We start from the raw sequence: 20,196 nt of genomic DNA, 5'->3' as shown, positions 1-20,196 counted from the left end.
GAAGGCTCACCATTCCCTCGCTGAAGTACGCTCTTTCTCTAAGAAGTTCAATACTGTGGCACAGCCTTTCCTTACTCTCTCTTGAGAAGGAAATACTCGCCAAACCCCGAGAATCCATCTGAATCCCCAGATAGACTACGTTCTGGCTGGGGACCATCTGGGATTTCTCGAGGTTCACGATTAATCCTAATGTCTTTGTCAAATCCAGGATGTTGACAGGTCCTCCAGACACTGCTTTTGAGACCTGGCCTGATGAGCCAGTCGTCCAGGTAGTATAGGGAGACGTTTATCCCTTCATGTGAAGGTGTTTTGACACATTTTTTCATCAAGTCTGTGAAGACTTGGGGAGCCGTAGAAAGGCCGAAACACAGGGCCCGTGAACTGATAGATCCTTCCCTCGAACATGAAACGAAGGTACTTCCTCGACGAATGGTGAATCGGGACGTGGAAATATGCGTCTTGAAGATCTAGATACGCCATCCAATCTCCTTGACGGAGAGCTGCTGCAAGTAATGAGGCAGACGTTTCCATGCTGAACTTCTGTTGTTGTACGAATTTGTTCAGCGAACTTACATCCAGTACCGGTCTCCATCCCCCCGAGGCTTTCGCTACGAGAAACAAGCGATTGTAAAACCCCGGGGAGCTTTTGATCCAGTACCAGCTCTATTGCTCTTTTGTCCCACATCTGCTCCACCATTTGACGAAGAGTATCCATCAGAACAGGGTCCTTGTATCTGGCTGACAGTTCCCTCGGTGACGTTGTCAAGGGGGGTCTGTCCTTGAATGGGATATAATAACCCTTCTTGATTACTGACATTGACCAAGGATCGGATCCTATGTCTTCCCCATGCTCCCGCAAAGAATTGTAACCTGGCTCCTACAGGTGTCTGGAGGAAAGATTCTCATTTTCCCTTCTTAAAGGGACAGAAGGCAGATCTTCCCCTTTTTTCAGTTGATTTCCTTCTGACGATGGATCTAGCCTGAGCGCCTCCTCGAAAGGGCTGCTGTTGTTGAGTTGGCTTGGATGCTTTCTTTTCCTCACTAGCCACAGGTCTATTCTTCCTTGAGGATTGCCTTAAAAGATCCTGAGTGGCTTTCTCAGTTAGCGAATGGGCAATGCGAGGGAAATAAATGCTCAGAGAGAGGCGCATACAGCAAGGCGGATCTCTGCGAAGGAGAGACGGCCTTAGTGAGAAAGGCACTATGAACCGCCTCTTCTTCTTAGTATTCCCGCACCGAAGAGGGAGCACACTTCCGCCGATCCATCTTGAACCGCCTTATCTATGCATGTAAGATGCTATGCAAGGTTTCAGGCTTAGTTGTTCTTTTTCATGGGACTTCTTAGCAATGACCCCAAGGGACCAATCTAGGAAGTTAAATACTTCTAAGGTGTGAAAAAGTCCCTTGAGGAGATGGTCCATTTCCGAAAGACCCCATGTTGCTTTTGCTGAATTCAAGGCATGTCTCCTCGACGAGTCTACGAGACTGGAGAAGTCCGATTCAGCTGAAACAGGTAGAGACAATCCCATGTTTTCTCCCGTTTCGTACCATATGCCTCTCCTGCCCCTTAGTTTAGCGGGAGGCATGCAAAAGATCGTCCTTCCTAACTCCTTCTTTAGGGCTTTTGGATCCAGGAGTCCAGAGATTGTAAGGCCCTTTTCATGGATATGGCCCGGCTTTCATTTTCAGGAAAGACGAAGACTTGTGTGCCTTCGTACTTGAAAATAGAGAGCGAGGAGAAAGGAGGAGCGGCTGGAGTTAATGCATCTCCATATTCTTCTAAGAGAAGAGCAGAAAGAACTTTGTAATTCGAGAGCCCTTCTCTGTTAGTAACTTCGTCCTCCGAGACGTCATCTAAATTAATAGGATCGGAAGGAGAAGGCTCCCTTCCCTCCTCTGTCTCCTCTCTAGGTTTCTTCCTTTCCGAAGAAGCACTTCTATAAGGAGATGGGCTAGGAGTAACTCTCTCCTTACGTTTATCATTAGGAGAGTCACGTATCACTGCTCTACGCCTGTTAGACTCCTGTCGGATGTCAAGCTCTTCACGAGGAGAATGCGCCTGGCGTTTTAGCAGGAGTATCTCGCTGAGATACTCCTGAGGCCTGGTAGGAGTAACCTGTTTGGAATACTCCTGGCGCCTGACAGTCGTTACACTCTTCGAATACTCCTGCCGTCTGGAAGGCGCATCTCGCTCCAAATACTCCTGGCGCCTGTTAGGAGTATTAAGCTCAGAATACTCCTTGGCGCTGGGTAGGCGATCGCGCTTCGAATACTCCTGGCGCCTGGTAGGAGTAAAAAAGTCCAGAATACTCCTGGCGCCTGGGAGGAGTATCGAGGCCAGAGTAATCAAGGCGCTTGGCAGGAGTATCTCTTCCCGAATACTCCTGACCTACGGAAAGCGCATCTAGTTCCGAATACTCCTGAGGCTTGGTAAGAGTATCGCTCATGGAATGCGCCTTTCGAATAGCAAGTATATTGCGCTTGGAGCGGGCGCTATACTCCTATCAGGAGTTCTCTCTTCTCAATTGGCTCTTGTTGCTTGGATGAAGATCTGGGCCTAGAACGATCTACAGTAAAGTCAGGCTCTTTGCGCCTACTTGGCGCCTGGCTCCTAGTTGGCGCCTGACGCTTGGTAGGAGTTACTTCCTTTCCCACATCTCGCCTGCCTAACGCACCGCTCCCCCCAGAGATGGCCGCTTGTGCGACAACTCCCCTGGAGGGTTCGTCGCGCCCGACCAGGACAGGAGATCGGTATTTGGATCTCTTAATCGGAAGCCTGTCATCCTTTTACGAGTAGGCTCCTTAGAAAGTACTCTACCAAAGACGCTATTTGCTCCTGTACATTCATCAAAATTCTCCTGGTCGAAAAGGCTCATTCGAATCAGGAGAAGGAGATTGTGGAAGGCGCTCGAGAGAGTTTTCCCTTCCAAGGATCTAAATCCTTTCTAGCTTTCTTGATTACCGAAGGAGCATCCTCTTCAGAGAAGCGCTCGGGGCTAGAATTAAGCTCAGGTTCTTTCCAGTTCCTTTTTAGCGGACGTGAAAGCTTCGATTCCTTACCATCCTCTTCTCGGAGAAGGCGAACTAGAAGATGAAAAGCACTCACGAAGGACGCTTTTTCTATAGCTGTCCCTGGCAGACTGAGATGTATACGATTCTGCCGAAGGGACGCTGATCGTTGGGGATTCCCCACGACCCCCGTAAGGCTTTCGACTTTCCTTCTCCTCTGGGCAGGGAGCTTGGAAGAGGTCTAGGCCTGGGAGCGTCGCAGGGGATGGCCAGACGCCCCTCCACTACACTGGGGACACTAACATCACTCGAGAAACCACATTCACTTCTCTTACCTTCTATGCTTCCATTTTCTCTTGCATTTTTTGAAGGGAAGCTCTGAGTTTCCGCTATTTCTGAGGCGGAATCAGAGGGATAAACTTGTGAACGGGCTGAAACAGAATGGGCATAATTAAAGAGAAGAAGAAGAAGTACAGAATACTAGACATTTTCCGGCTTTTGTTAAGCCGCCTTCCTCTCTCTATCCTTCTCTAACTTCTTCAAGTAAGAAGTCAGATTCTTCCATTCTTGCGCACTCAATCTCTCACACTCGTTACACGTATTCTCAATTGAGCATTCAACCTTTCTACAACCACTGCATGTAGTGTGAGGATCTACCGAAGCTTTCGGAATCCTCACCTTACAGCCTTCATTCACACACACTGAAGCTAACACTAGAATCAGACATATTCACGAAAATCCAAAGCGAAGTCCAAAAACCAGTCCACGATAGCGAATGCCAAACAACGATCCAAGTACGTCACAAAAATCAGTCGAAAGATGATCAAAAGCGTTGTGAAAAAAAGAATTCCAGTCAGGAAAGGAAGTAACAACAATGTTGATACTACCGGCGACAGAGAGAATCTGATTAGAAAACGGGAATAGTTCCTAGTCCTGCTACCCAGAGCAGGGCGGTAGATCACCTGACCTACCTGTAGCGAGTGCCGCGAAATTTGAATTTCTGTCGGGGACGATGGAGTCGATAGCTATGTATATATCTGACAGGTAAGTTGAATGTATGAAAACAAAGGACAGCAAGGTGGTCTGAATTGAATTAATAACAATCACTGGTAAATTTTATGGGTTTATTATAACCTAACATAACTTTCCTTGTATGTATTGAGTCTTTGTTATTCTGAATCACCAGTGACCAACCGTCTTTCAGTCTGACTGACAGGTGAAGGAAAGATTTGCAAAAGATCATTCCTTAGTATAGTTACCTTTTCCAAAAGCATGTGAGGAACACTGCCATCTTAAAAGAGGAAAAGTCTATATACAAACTTTTTTTTAAAATTTAATTTCTATGCAAAAAATCTACAGCTTGAGGAGGACAGACTTTCCCAGTAAAAAGACAATTCTTAAACCTTTAAAATATACTCTGCAACCAGTCAACAAGTCTAACTAGGCTGCTGTTACAAGATTTTGCCAGGAAGATATCTGTGCTATATGCAGAGAAGAAAAAAGGACTGGAAGCAAAGTTTCCTAGTTCCTATCTCTGAAAGTCAACATAAAGGTAACTGCTGTATTGATGATCTAAGCCACTACTATATATCTTATAACGGGATCTAGAGGCACCTTAGAAGTTTACATAATACTATTACATGAGCTGTTTTACCTCTGTAGTTTCAAATTCTCCTCACCTACTCTATTAGAGGGTAACAAGATTTATCAGACAGTACAAGGTAAAAAATGGGATATTATTTTCAACCACAATTTATCCAAAGTTTTTTTAACGAGGCATTTTCGCTGGTATCTATTACAGAAAAATCCTCAGAATGATCAAAGAAAACCAAAGGTCTCTCTAAAGTGTCCTCTGAAACTGAATCTACAAAACTGATAGAGAACAAATTTAAGACAGACAAACAGCTGATAGAGTGAGCAGATGTATGATGGGTACATATGGCTGTATACTACTCTATGCAGCAGAAACATGAGAACTGAAAATAAATATGGAGGTTTTGAAAAGGTGGCTTTACATATACGTAATGTTGAGATTCATGGCCAGTTAAGTGGGAATATCCAATTATAATTGAGGAAATGTCAGAAACTTCTGTCTAAAGGCGATAGAAAATAACTCTCTAATACTGGACAGTTTAGTTACGTGATAAGAAAGGATGTTGAGCAGTGTTATCACAAAAACAGTGGACATGTTTGTAGCAAAACAAATGCCACTAGGAAGACCCAGGAAAACACAGAAAAATGGGATAGATTATGAACTTGACCTGATGGAGGGTAGATAGAACTCACTTCATGTCTAATCCCAAGAAAGCAATGTAAAAATGTTAATGATGCTAAAACATGCAGGTTTTAAGGCTAGCTTTCTTCTTTTGGCTAATCTGAAACCTTAGATGGTTTTCCAGTCTGATGGTACTTAGCAGACTCCTATCCCATTAGAAACCTCTCCCTAAAGAGGTGAGAGATGCTGTTGTGTTTCAAGTCTTATAAACAATGTACATCTTTAAGTTTGGAATGATAATTTTCATGTCTTCTATAAAGATGCCTGCCTCATTGCCACTTTCTTTCTCTTTTGCTCCTCCAAGGCACTGGCATAGCATATGGAATACTGTGATTAAAAGAAACCTAACGAGGAGGATGGAAAAACCTGAGTTGATTATCAAGTCTCTCATAACAGATTCACACTCCCACTGATACCTGCCGATAGTTTTCTTAACCAAAATTTCAGAATGATCAGTAATACTGCCAAGACTTCTCAAGCATTTAATCTGAGATAAAGGTTTCTGACGTCTTCAAAAATAAGAAGTTCTGTTGGTCCTACCCTTCCCCCCATAAGAGAGTAATGCCACCAGTAGGCCTCTGCTAGACCCCTCTGCGGAACATTATCTTTATGTAAAAGATTTTGTGTTTTGCATGGATATTAAGGCCCTCTGGCGAGAGCACAATCAGTTATCCGGATAAACTACTTACCTTGACTGAAGAAAGAATAAATAATCAGTAAATAAATAAGAGATTACAGATCACAATTTAAATAATTTCTCACATTTACTATTGTTATGAAAATTTACAGCATATTGCACTATCAATAGCTGATGAATTTTAAGTAATCTGGATATGTATTGTTTAATAGCTACTGAAACCATTATTTGACAATATTAAATATTTAATTCAAAGCATAGTTAGCGTTCTGTATGTACCCAAAATATATTGGATGATTTATAATGCTTATATTTCTCCAAGTTTAAATCTTTTCATAGTTTCTGCTGCTGGGTCAGTTTATGTTTCAGTTTGCAAGTTGGTAGGGGGAAGACAGTTAATATAAGATTATAGATAATTGCTCAGAAGAATGGTTTGAGAGTTATTAACTTTTACATTCTATATACGTATAGGCATATTTACAAAAGTCACTGTAATTAGATGTTTACATAGTCGTTGTGTAAAGCTTTGTGTACATGCATACTGACGTGAGCATTAAAAGAGACCATACACTGTTTGGGTGGCTACAAATGCTGGGAAATTTTGCAATTACGCACACAGATTTAGGGACTTAAACTGTTCAGGAAATAGATACATACAAAGTGATAACATCTTGAAGTGCTGCCATGTACTGTATAGCACCGTACTGTAAATCAAAGGTTTTACACCAAATGTGTAAGCTTATATCTCCCTGTATGGCTGACAATACCTGAAGGGTACAAAGCTGTGCAACCTCATCCATAATATGGGCTAGGCAAGTGTGGAGCAGCTGCAGTTATGTACTTGACCTGTGCAACAAAATCTTTAACGAAAACACTCAACAAATAATATATAACAAAAGAATCTTGTACATTTAAAGTATCTGCCTTCAATAAGCAGTGAAAGGAACATAAATACTGCACTTTATGCAGGGGACTTGCCATAAATTCAAACAAGGGAATAAAGTGACAAAAGCTAAAACTTGCTTTGTGCTGAAGAAAACAAATGTTATAAGTAAGAATCCCAAAATGAATTACTGTACACTACTTTTCAAGAATGAAGGCATCTTCCGTAATCTCAGATCGTTAATGGTGTACATCACAGTTACTCAGTTATTTGCCACTGCTGGAAAAAGACAAACATGTGCTAAAATACAATGCAAACTTTAAACACTGAAGATATTTTCAGAACAGAAATGGAAACCAGAAATGTCTTACAACTACATATAGAAATACTGTACTACTAGGGTAGTTATTAAAAATATAGGCAATATTTTTAGCTATTCAATTCACTACAAAATTACAGCAATAATGGTAGTTTTACTAGGAATACAAATTAACCTAGACCTGCAACTTCGTAAGACTACGGAGAAAATTACTTTAACAAAACAAAAACATTTCATAGATCATTAGCACATAAAACTATCAAATTCTATGTTCCATTTATACAAATAATTATTTTCAATCATATCTTTAGGAAAAGAGTTTAAAAGTAGCTAATGAGCAGCAGAGCCAAATGATAAGTTAATACATTTTGCACAATGCCCTAAAGGCTGAACACACACATACATACACACACACACACGCGCACACACACACACACAGTGTCAAAAATTCCACTTGGCCCATTAAAGACCTAAAAGAGCAAGTTAGGAAAATCTACTGTACCCTGATCAAGACAAACTCTGGCCCAACACAATTGCACGTCTCTGGTGATGCCACTGTCCTATGTATTTCCTCCATGGTATAGAGCTGTTTAAATCAATAAAACCTTCGGTATGAAGATTTCCTTACCTAACTAGTCAACCGCTCTTAAGTTGATAAATGGTTCCTACAACTTCATGAATCCATGAATGGGTAATGGTTTTTTTAATAGATTAAGGTTATTTTAGCTGTCACATTTAGCTGCCTTATAGCCTCTAAACCATGGGTTTCCAGTCTGAGGGTACTACAGCACACTTCTCTTTTTTTTATATCCTCCATTGATTTACTTATCTATTCATTCATTTATCATTCATTAATAATGAACTAGAGGAGGATGTAGAAGGTACACACTTGCACTTTTTCACCTTGCTCTGACTTTGCCTCTTGATCCTGACTTTCACTACTATATTTTATTCGAAAATTTCAAGGTGTGAAGCAATCCTGGGGTTTTGGAGCACAACAAAACAGCAAATGTTTCACTAGCAGTACCCGATTGTTCAGGAACTTCACATTTTCTACTAATAGCACAGTGAGAGTTGACTTCCCAGTGGTTCACTCCATAGTACCCTACTTATATGGGATAGCACCAAACATATGTAGAGGCACAGATGTACACTAAACCTGCCTATTAGAGCTGGGATAATGTACACATTAAATCATCCTCTCTTATCTGTAATGATGGGCTTCTTGCCAAATGCTGAGAGTCCTACTCCAAGGACTGGCTCCCCCTGGAGTCAAGTGAGCCAACCCTTGAGAATAGTGCCGTTACAATAATCCAAACTATTTTTGGGTGGCTAACATCACCCACAACTCTCATAAATAACTTCAAATACAAACTCTCTACATGTCCTGCTCTAAGTAACTGCTTCTTACAAATCTCTCTGACTCCCTTTACCTACCTACCTGCTTTTAACCACCTACTCCAGCTGGCATCAATGACTGCTCCTAAATAATCAATTAACCTCGACTAAAATATCTTATAACTAACCTTATCCAATCTAGACTAAGACTAAGGTAGTTTGTAGAGTAGCAAGATGAAGCTAACAACAAGAATAACATAAAAAATAAGTTACAGAGTAAAAGTTGCTCAAATGTCAGAAAATGTCCTAACTCATTTCATTACCAAGAGTGGTGGCTGTATGGTTGTGGAACAGCGGGACAAAATATCTTTACAAGAAGTAATGGGAAAATACATGGACAATACTAGTAGTTTTCACCGTTGCTGCTAATTCTGAAATGGCATCATAACAAAATGTGATATTTTTAACAGGATGACGCAGCTCGGGTGACATTACGTACCTACTACTTATCCCTAATACGTATAGATCACTTTTCAGTACACTCCTTATAACAAATCAGCATTCACAATTCTAAAAAATTAATTTTCACACATTTTTACCCATTTCCTCTCAAAAGCACACACTGACCTATCAAAGATTGTTTGAACATGTGGATTGGCTTTGCTTCTATACTAAGTACATAACATGACACTATCCAAACATAACCTTACCTACTTTACATGCTTACTTTACTAGGGCCTTGCGCACTACATCCCTTTAGATTCTGTTCCATCATTTTGCAGAGTTCAAAGTGTGGCCCAAGCTTCCACCTTCACTAACACATAACTCTTCTAACACACCTTCCCAATGTCAAATGCCAATCCACTCGTGTGATTGCTCAGTGGGTACAGTTGCAGGATGAAGGGATACAAGTCAAGTGTGATCTGATTTTACTTAGCCTACTGAAGTACTAAATCAATAAGTAATTTTCTAAAGAAAGCCTAATCCTCACTGGCATCACCCTAGCCTAAGCCAAACTGTGAAAGGTAATTCTTAGCAAGAGCTCCGCATGGACTAGCTATTACCTTGGAAATTTATTTTTTCTATTTTTGGTGTTGCTGATAAAGAAATTGGTGGTTTATTGTCGGTTAATTATTATTAACCTCAAATCTACCCAACATGGTTGGGGACCCTTTGGGAAAGCAGGGTTTTACGGGGGAAAAACATTGGGAAAACTGGGCTACCATGTTGTTGTTATAAAATGGTTCGACGGATGCGCACGGCATTAGGGAGCCATGTGTTTAAACTCCACTTTTTACCAAACGCTCCCATATAGGAGCATGCGCGATAAGCTAGCATCCCAGGATGGCCAGCATACAACTTCTGAGGTTAATTACAGTTGACCGACAAAAAATAACGATATAGCCTATTCTACCAACAAAACAAATGGTAGATTCTTAGGCTAATACTAAGCAACCAAAATAGTACTAGCCCTTCTACTGTATAGGTAGGCAAAATCAAAGGTATTTCTACAGAAGCAGTCCGCTCGGACTACAAGGAATGTAACCGCGGATATGACATCCACTAGGGATTGGGGCGTCCAATGTATTTCGCCATGTTTAGTACTGGACCCTGGGGTTAATTACAGTCGTTTGAATAAATAACTATTACTTAAATTTCTTGTTCAGTAGGTAAAACTGCATAGAAAAACCGCAACTGCCATAGTCTAGGCCGCCGCGGATAAGTACCCTAGGCTAGATCTACCAAATCAATTTCCAAAGTAGCTAATACTCGATGTTGTGCTCTTGCTTAGTTCTGCCCTGTAAAAAACACACTACCTACTATTCATTAAAGCCTAGTGAAAAAGTAATAGCTATTCACTAAAGCCTATTCTAAGCCTCAAGAGATTTAGGTTAAGTTTCTTCCAAGGGTTATAGCTACTTAGTTTACAGCTCTGCAATACAAATAGTAGTATAGGCTAGCCTAGGTACCTACTCTAACACTACAATGCAGTATGTGGTTAGGTTAGGGCTGCCAGAACTACCATAACCGTACTTGTTAGGGAGATGTGTGGTGGAGAAGGGGCTCTAACCTAGTAAGTCATGAAACCAATACCCCTATGCATCCAAAAAAGGAAAAAAGTAATAAAAAACTATCCATGGTAGACTTTATTCAGACGGAAAACCTACGGAACACCACATTAAACCTAACCTAAATTCTGGTGGGAGGTGGGGGAAGGGGGAGGGGGAACACGATTAGTATATATATGTAAGGTAAGCAACCGGAATAGCTACCTATAGTAATAAGCCTCATGTTACCTGTAACGTATCCGAATACCTTCCTCCTTTTTCCTTTCGGGGGCAGTGGTCGCTCAAATTTGGAACATTGCGTAATAATTTGCCGAAGAGTACCCAAACAGGTGACACAATTACGGAATACCTTACAGATTCCTGAGCTTAAACGACAAACACAGTTCCGGGCACACCACTATTGCCTGGTGTTTAAGTGAAATGCAGAGCTGTTAAGATGAAATCGTTCCTAGTAATTGTTTTCCTTTTACAAATGAATCTTTACATCCCATGTTACTAGCAGTTTCTTTCTTGTCTAAGCTTTAAATTACACGTACTCTATTCACTTTCTTTAGGAATTCATTAGTTTTATTCAAGACCATAAACTTTCCGGATCATGTCAAGATTAGCGAACCCACTATTGTTCAAGACAATATTATACCACACTTTGGATTTATATATTATATATATATATATTATATAATATATCTATAATATATATATATAATATATATGTGTGTGTGTATATGTATATATAATCAGTGATGTCATATTTTTTTTTGTTTTTGCAAACATACACTCCATTGCTGTGCTTTCACACAAAATTAATCCCTCCTGCCCCGAAAAGTTTTGGTAGATACTACTGTGTTTAATTTCGCGTCACTAAGAAGTAACTTACGCCCCCCCCCCACCCGCCTTTTTTTTTTTTTTACTTAAAGGTTTGCGGTTTCTAACCCCCTCACCCAACCCTTTTTACTTTGACTGTTACTGAGATTGCATTGTGTTAGCCCGCGTCTCCCAAGTTAGCATTATCTTAATAGTTCTGGCTTGTCTGACGTAAATTTTCTTTCGTTTTCCGGATATATTTAGGAATCAAGTGGCACGCTACTATTTAATCAAATATACATCACCAATGCCTATAAAAAATGTGTTGGACCTAAAAGGCTGACCTCGATTAATTTTGACGCAAGTACTTTCTAACAGTGTGAGAAGTGAGTTCAAAATGAATATTTTATTTCTTAGTCATGGCAATTTCCGGTCAAGATATTCTCTGAACTACTACAACTATCTGGTTTTGATTGTTAGTAACTCCCATAAAAACTTGATGTTTAACCCTCACAAATTTCACATCTGACCGAACTGTACGTCAGCTAGAAATGCAAATATTCAGAAAATTTCTCGTAACCCCGTATTCTCCGGTTTAGAGGGCTGGAAAACCTGGTGATGTTTTCGGTAGAAAATTTTAAGTGGTCTATAGCTTTCTACAGGTGAGTACTCGGAAAGTGGTATATTGAAAGTTACTATTATAGTTCTACAATAGAGTCTTATTAAAAAAAAAAATATCGTCCTGTGGTTGCCAAAAACGTTTCCTGATGAGGATATGTGATGACGTTTGTATCAGCTGATCATCGATAAGTTCCGCACCGTGATGACTTCATTGGCGGCTCTCAGCGCCAGGTGATGAAGTGGCCAAAGTTCGCTGAAAGTATACACGGACATCTTACACCTCCCATTCGTTTTTCACTGCTACTTTTCCGACCGATTCTAGAATTTATCATTTCAATCGTTATCCATCCCATTTTTCTCCAATTTGTAGCGGGTATATCTGAAATAGAGTGATTTGTCAAAAAAATGTACATAGTTCTAATGTGCTAGACCTTATTGATGCTGAAAACTTAATTGGAAGGAATAAAAAAAATGTAAAACTCCAATGTCAAAGATAAATTGCGAAAACATGCATTGATTGATTGTCGGTTGGCTTGGTTTGTGAAGGAGACATTTCTTGCATCAGAAGTAACTATAGGTTTGTTGCTTTTCAAGAAACCTGAAGACATAAATGTATAATTGAATGTTAAATTTCAGGAAAACTAGACGAGAGCATCCTAAAACTTGGCAATAAACTTGACAGTCAGCAAACCTAAAGAAAAATAGCTATTTGCAATTGAGTTCAAGTGAATAGAATACGATAACAACAGGCCTAACAACCTTAAAATTTCGACAGAGAACCAACGGCCCATCTAGCTATTTACAAATGACAACTTCCAGTAACGTTACAATGTCTGCAAATGCTGATAATTTTTGTGTGGGAGCTAGCCAATGTAGCAGTTACAAGAACAATAAAATAAGAATGCTAAAATAGGAATAATGAGGTCATTATCAATAGAGCCTCTTTATTTGGGACAGGATAAGGAAATATTCATCTGTGATAAATAATTTTTTTATGGAATAACCTTAGAAACTAGCATATTTTTCATGATGACGTAACTTATCAAAACCATTCCTCGGATATCTGGCAAAGATCGTGCAATTCATTTTATGGACCTTGAGGCTGGCTTAATTTTGAGCAGGCAGGATGACGGAAAGATAGAGTTAAATTCTCCTCCACTGCAGAGCGTTAACGAATTGGTAAAAAAAAAAGAAAAAAAAATGCCTTATTCTGATAGATGTTGCCAGGGATGACATACTTCCTCGATATAAACTAGGATGACAAGTTTTTGTATTTTCTATCATAACACGTCCATATAATCGTAGACTATGTATAATAGTCTTACATTCGGCTAGTACTGTTGACTTAAAAAAAGCAATGCTTTGTAAGAGCTCCATTATCTTCAAAAGTTAACGGGGATGATTGACATCTTAAATTACCATGGGCGTTTTTGTGTACATGAGCTCTCCAACTGAAAACGAACATTTGTCATGCTTTCCTGCATTATTTTAAATTCGTGGCATATATATATATATATATATATATATATATATATATATATATATATATATATATATATATGTGTGTGTGTGTGTGTGTGTGTGTGTGTGTGTGTATATAGTCTTTCAATGGCATATATGTACTATATCTACAAGTTCAAGTTTGTCTTTTTTCCAATATCTGAGTTTTAGGACAAAAACCTTTCTTCTAAAACAATGGAAGCGCTGCACAATAGGACTAGAGTTTAACAAAATTATAACGCTTTTCGTAACTGCTTCTTGCGATGTACTGTGTTCGTATCTTCTCGCCTTCCTGTATCGTGTCTTTTCTTTTCTATAAATTGCAAGTAATGCGAAGATTCTCCATGTGTAAGATTTGGGAGCCTTTGTATCAGAACATTGAAAACAAGTTGTAAGAATGAACAACTAGAACAAGCAACAGAGTAGAGAACGTCATCATCTAAGCTAAAAACTGGCCAAGAGAACACGAATAAATTACGTTAAGGTTAAAGGATTCCAAGGCAAATTGGTGTGTTAGAATGGGATAGACAAGATGATTATGCTCTCTCTCTCTCTCTCTCAATCGTTTTTTAACACATTCCACGAGTATTTCAACAACCGGTCGCAAATGAACTGACCTTTGCTTTGTCTGGGATCGAATGTGGTCCGAAGGTAATCGTAACCTGGACGTTACTTCTAGTTTTTTTTTTTTTTTTTGCTCACCTGCTGCAGTAAATTTTTTGGCTTTGTTTATCTGATAAAGCGACATGGTTTATCTGCTGTTTGTGGTATAAAGATGCAAAATAACTTTATACAGTGCTTAATGGTTGTTACCCGGATTCTCTACAGTCAATATATACTATTTATACGTTATATATATATATATATATATATATATATATATATATATATATGTATATATATATATATTATATATATATATATATATATATATATATATATATATATATAGCTACGTCCCAAATATCATTTAATACTGAATTTATCATAACATAGTAAAACTTACACACAAAGCGCTTTATAATTAATAAATGCATCTGCTCTGACGGGATTCAAGCCTCTTGATAGTCGAATGGTCTATTTTTGTATCAAAACCAAAGGCCCAGGTTTACAGAATGTGCTTTTCTCGATCTGGGTTGACGCTGATGGATTGTAGGTACGTATTTCTCTCTCTCTCTCTCTCTCTCTCTCTCTCTCTCTCTCTCTCTCTCCTCTCTCGCTATATATATATATATATATATATATATATATATATATATATATATATATATATATATATATATATATATATATATATATATATATATATATATATATATATATATATGTGTGTGTGTGTGTGTGTGTGTGTGTGTGTGTGCGCGCGCGCGTGTGCGTATGCAGATGCATACAACATAAATCATACAATTAGGAAACTGGTCTTTAAGGGAAAGAATGAAACTACGGCATAGAAGAAAAACAACTTCAGTTTCCTTTAATAATCTACAGTGAGGACATGTTGATGAATGATTATCATATATTTTATTGCATGAATTACGTATTTTCCTGTTCATTAAGGTCCTTTTATCTTTTTTCTATCAAATAAGAAACAGTTCCGCATATTACCCAAGAATATATAGCTTGAAATACTTCCATGATTATATTTTCACATTTTTATTTTCACGATTCACCGCTCGACTGCCTAGAGAAGCCAAATTTTATTCCAGTAAATTGAAAGGACGCAGCTCGTACGGATAATTTTAGCAAAACAACGTCCATTTTTTCGGCACTGCTGTCGTTTCTGTGCCCGTAAATGTCACTAGTTTTGTCTTCCTGTACCCGAAATTTGGTGGCTATCGTTGTCAATCTGGCCATACAGATTTCTCATTATTCAAGTGATCACGATTCTTCCTATGGCTGGAGACAGTGTCTTCTGAACAATATTATATTGAGTGTTTTCTCTATTTCATATATATAGTATACACACACACATATATATATGTATATATATAGATGTATGTATGTATGTATGTATGTATGTATGTATGTGTGTGTGTGTGTGATCATGGGTGCGTGTAAATGTGTCTGCGTGTGTATATATTTACACATTATACATGTATATATATATACACACACACACACACACACACATATATATATATATATATATATATATAAATACACACACACACATATATATATATATATATATACGCACACAACGCTCCTTAGGCGATAAACAATTGAACAAGGGAGGAATGAACACTAAAGTATATCTTAGTTTAACCATGCTACTGAGCTGATTAACAGCTCTCCTAGGGCTGGCCCGAAGGATTAGATATCTTTTACCTGGCTAGGAACCTACAGGCTACTTAGTAACGGGACCTACCGCTTTTCGTGGGATCCGAACCACATTATATCTAGAAATGAATTTCTGATAACCAGAAATACATTCCTCTGGTTCCACGTTGGCAGAGCGGTCGCAATTGCATTATGAATCAATTGTTAGGAGAGGGTTGAAAGTAAGATGGAAGAATGAAAATATAAGAGGAGATACAGTAAAACGAACGCAAGGTGTTGCAGCTTGGGGGCCGAAGGAACGCTGTAAGAACATTAAGTAATACCTACAGTTCAACGCTTGATGTCCACTGACGGCACTACCCCGCTACGCAGGACATTATTCTAAAAACGGAGATGTAAATGGCCTGCTGATGTATTTTGGGGCCAAATAGAATGGTCCACTCCCTGATTACGTAGCCATTGCATCACTGGAGGACTGAACAAAAACATGTCCAGGAAACGTTGAAAGCAGAGTGCGTTCAGGTTAAAAAAAAATTGCTCCAACGCTTTTTTGCCTTCATTAGAAGCAAAACAATTGTTTGGAGTAAATTCAAAATAACAGTTAAATGAAAAATCTCAAATGAATGATATATAAGATGCTTTACAAATACAATACGAAACTAGAGTTGTAAAACAAGCATGCTGGGGTTTTATCTCATTTTCGCTTACTCGGGGAGTAAGCCTACAAACTACTGTTGTTGTTGTTGTTTAGTTGTTCTTGTTGGGGGGAGGGGCAGGAAAGGTCTATGGAAGAGCCTAAAAAGGTCTGAAAAAGGTGTTTCGCTTTGAGTTAAAGATACAGGAATTTCAGGATAGGATATTTATTATTTATTTATTAAAATGAAATGTGAAAAATAAGTAATGTGTTTGTTAAACAGTACAGAACAATTATTTATTTACGTTAAGATAGGAATATAATGCTTACAACTTATACGTGAGGGGAAAATCTTGCGCTTGCTCGAGTAAGCTGGAGTCCGGATCACGCCTTGTTTTCTTTTAGAAGACGAAGGAATAGAGAAAAGAAAGTTACCCGTTTTGTTATTTTCATATCGCTGGAATTCAGGAAGTGTGGTCATTACGCTTCAGTCAAGATTTTCCTCATTCAGGACCTTCTCTATATATTTATACTACATATATACTTATACATACATATATATTTATACATACACACACACATATATACACACATAGATATAGATATCATACTAGATATAGATATATATATATATATGATATATATAGATACATATATATATACGTATATATATTATATATATATAATATATATAATATATATATAATAGTATATATACGTATATATATATATAATATATTATATATATATATATATATAATATATATATACTATGTATATATATGTATATATATATATCTATATATATATATATATATATATATATATATATATATATATATATATATATAAGAGGGAGAGCTATGCGTCACATGTGTGTGCATGCGTGTGTGTGTGTTTACATAAATCTAAAATATAATATATATATATATATATATATATATATATATTTATATATATATATATATATACATATTATATATATATATATATATATATATATATATATATATATATATATATATATATATATTATATATATATATATATTACAGAGAGAGAGAGAGAGAGAGAGAGAGAGAGAGAGAAAAGAGAGATAGTATTGTATTTATAAAATAACCTAAATATTGGTAGTCTTCATAACAATAAAAATACTCATTGAATTTAAATCATGCATACTATTCCAGCGCAGTTTTGTTGATCGAAGCGCAACACCATCGCACAAGTCAGCTAATTCTTCCCTTTCTGAGCGACTATAAAAGATTTTCTCGTATAGAGAAACCTTGTTGATATTTGACGTCTACTTCGTCAAATATCAGTTGGGTTTTTGTGGCACTCCGTTACCCAAGTTTTTACGACGTGGCTACTACACCTGAAATGCCGAAAACTGGATTCCTTCTTCTTCTTCTTCTTCTTCCTCTTCTTTTTGTGTTTATTTTCTTTCCAGCTTTTGTTTTGCAACGTGTTATTCTTGTGAAAAACTTTTCGTTTCAATTTCGGCAATGCGTAATTAGCATTAGCTCCGGTTCCTTCACTTTCTATTGCATAAAGTTAGAGGTACTGAATGGACAATATCGTTTAGAAAAAAAGAACGCACCATGAAGGCGGTTGAGGTATGACAGAGGGAATCTTGATTGAAGTGACAGGTGCTACTAGCTACAAATCATCCTTTGTACAGATTTTTGATGAATGGAATGGCGACTTTAAACCGAGTTTCTTATCAATGAGAAGATCAGTGGCGGCAGTTTTTAGTTTCTTATAAATAGAAGATTGCCGATGAAAGAATAGCAGCATAATTAAGATGAGAACAGGATGGTTTTATTGTGTATTTAGCTATGTCACAAAGCAATTGTGCAAGTAAGTAAGCCTTAAACGTGTAAATAACTATGAAAAATGGACAGCAAATCACATGAATAAGACAGCATCATCCTCTAGTACTCAAGGAAAAAGTATGTAATTTGCATGTAATTTGTATTCTATTTACTCTGTAGCAACTTCACTGCGCATCGTCGCCAGTTAACTTTTCCTAGTTAACTTTCCCTAGTTAACTTTCATTGGTCTTAAAATATCTATCATTGGATTGCCATGCATTGCTTTCTAAAAATACATCCCGTGCATATTCATCGTAAGGGATGGGCTGTTTTACCACTTACAAAACAAAACTGTATTATTTACATATACCATCTAATAATCAAAAGTCCCCTTAAACTTATTTTTAAAGATCTTTGTACTACTACTTGAATTTCTGTAAATCAGTATTAACCTTTCCATTAACCTTTCCATTAGAAAATATATCTTCGTTACGAACACAGGTGGCATCTGGCCTCTACAGACTACTGAGCAGATTTACAAACCATTCACCTTCTCTAGAACATTACCTGAATCTCAAATGTTAGTGAAACGTTGCTACTACATTTGTTGCCCCAAAGGTGCATGATTCAACCTCCAGCATCAACTCTTCCGCTTAAATTGAACTTTTTTTTCTTTTTTCGTAGAGAATGAAGCCAATATACCAAATTTCATTTTGATTTGAAAATGAACTCGGTCTTTCTTCCACATCCCACGAAACAGAAGCGGAATCTATGTTGGGACATTCCGATCACCCTGTTTCGAGAGAACTGGTTTATTTATGTGATGTTTTCACGCTCGTGTCATTCTTTAGTCCATATCAGGTATCTTAATTTTGTTCTTTAGCCTATCGTTCCTTGATTACAATCCTCGGAATTACAATCCTCGGAAGGAACCTCATCTTGCCATGTATAATAGTACTCCATCCTTGACCCCTTCAACTATAGATGAAAAACTATGTGGGTCATTCCTTTTCTTCTATGAAACGTTTACACGCTGAATAAAAAATAACGCTATGAAGGTAAAACTGGTTTCGCCATCATCACTGCGTCAGAGCTACAGAACAGCAAATATTTTCACCTTTAGAGAAAATGTGCCATTTTAATCTAGAATTGCTTTCGCCCTTTGTTTGCATGAAAGCTAGGGGCAGCAGCAAGCAAGTGCAGGAAATGGTGAATGGATAGTAAATAAAATGGAAGAAAAACGCGTGAGGCGTAAAAAGAAGCCAGGCTACTGGCGACTGCTCTTTTTTTTCGGTTTATGGCCGTGCCTAACTACTATAGACCAATAGCTGTCTGGCCTTCGCAGTTCCCTTTTCTATCTTCCTATAACATTTCGAGTATTTGCTAATACCTGATGTAATGCTGTCATTCATTCGTGGTTTTGCTAGTTTTTTTATTTTCTATTTATCTTTTTTTTTTTTTTTTTTTTTTTTTTTTTTATTTTTTTTTTTTTTAGGTTATATAGTTTTTGTATTATAAAGGAACAGTTAATGTTTCTGTAAGCTTTAATTATTCACATTTCTATCTCCTCTTTTACTCTACTGCGTCTCTTTTACCTAGTTAACGACTAAGCCTATTTTTACATTAGTTTATTTTTTAGAATAAATTAATCGAATATTCAGTAAATCAGCTAGGCTCTTTCCACAGTTAAATAGGCAAAATAAACTAAGAAGTCTTTAATTTGTTCTTGGTAATAAGTCACTCATGTTCTGATATGATTTCATTATGTGGTTCGTTCACAATTTGTATTTTCCATCAGAAGGGTATAATAAAATTTTGTTTCGAGTTGCCATACCCTAACAGAACAGCTTTGCCTCAGTAAACATTCCTTCGTTGCTCAACAGGATACTATTAGCTTTGCTTTCAAGGGTAAATATTAAATACATGGTCAGATGTCTGAAGCAGTCTATCCCTATGGACTCGACATCCCCGCACTGGATAAACTCCCCAGCCTCATCCCACGACCCTTCCCCGCAC

The 20,196-nt window shown here is 37.8% G+C and overlaps 1 protein-coding gene across 3 annotated transcripts in view; it reads right to left on the bottom strand.

The window, feature by feature from the left end:
- The window catches only part of LOC135214803 (putative ATPase N2B), a 108,813-nt gene extending 97,864 nt beyond the window's left edge, over positions 1-10,949 (bottom strand). For 2 of the 3 annotated variants that reach the window (XM_064249171.1, XM_064249169.1), the window contains exon 1: positions 10,759-10,949. The gene's annotated coding sequence lies outside the window, so the exon portion shown is untranslated. Of the gene's footprint in view, positions 1-7,005; positions 7,084-10,758 lie in introns of all 3 variants that reach the window. The other variant, XM_064249170.1, reaches the window with a different exon arrangement.
- Between the last annotated feature and the right edge of the window lie 9,247 nt (positions 10,950-20,196).

The sequence above is a fragment of the Macrobrachium nipponense genome, chromosome 46 (assembly GCF_015104395.2).
Source record: "Macrobrachium nipponense isolate FS-2020 chromosome 46, ASM1510439v2, whole genome shotgun sequence".
Lineage (NCBI taxonomy): Eukaryota > Metazoa > Arthropoda > Malacostraca > Decapoda > Palaemonidae > Macrobrachium > Macrobrachium nipponense.
Note: the sequence above shows the minus strand (reverse complement) of the source record. Positions and strands in the feature narration are given on the sequence as shown.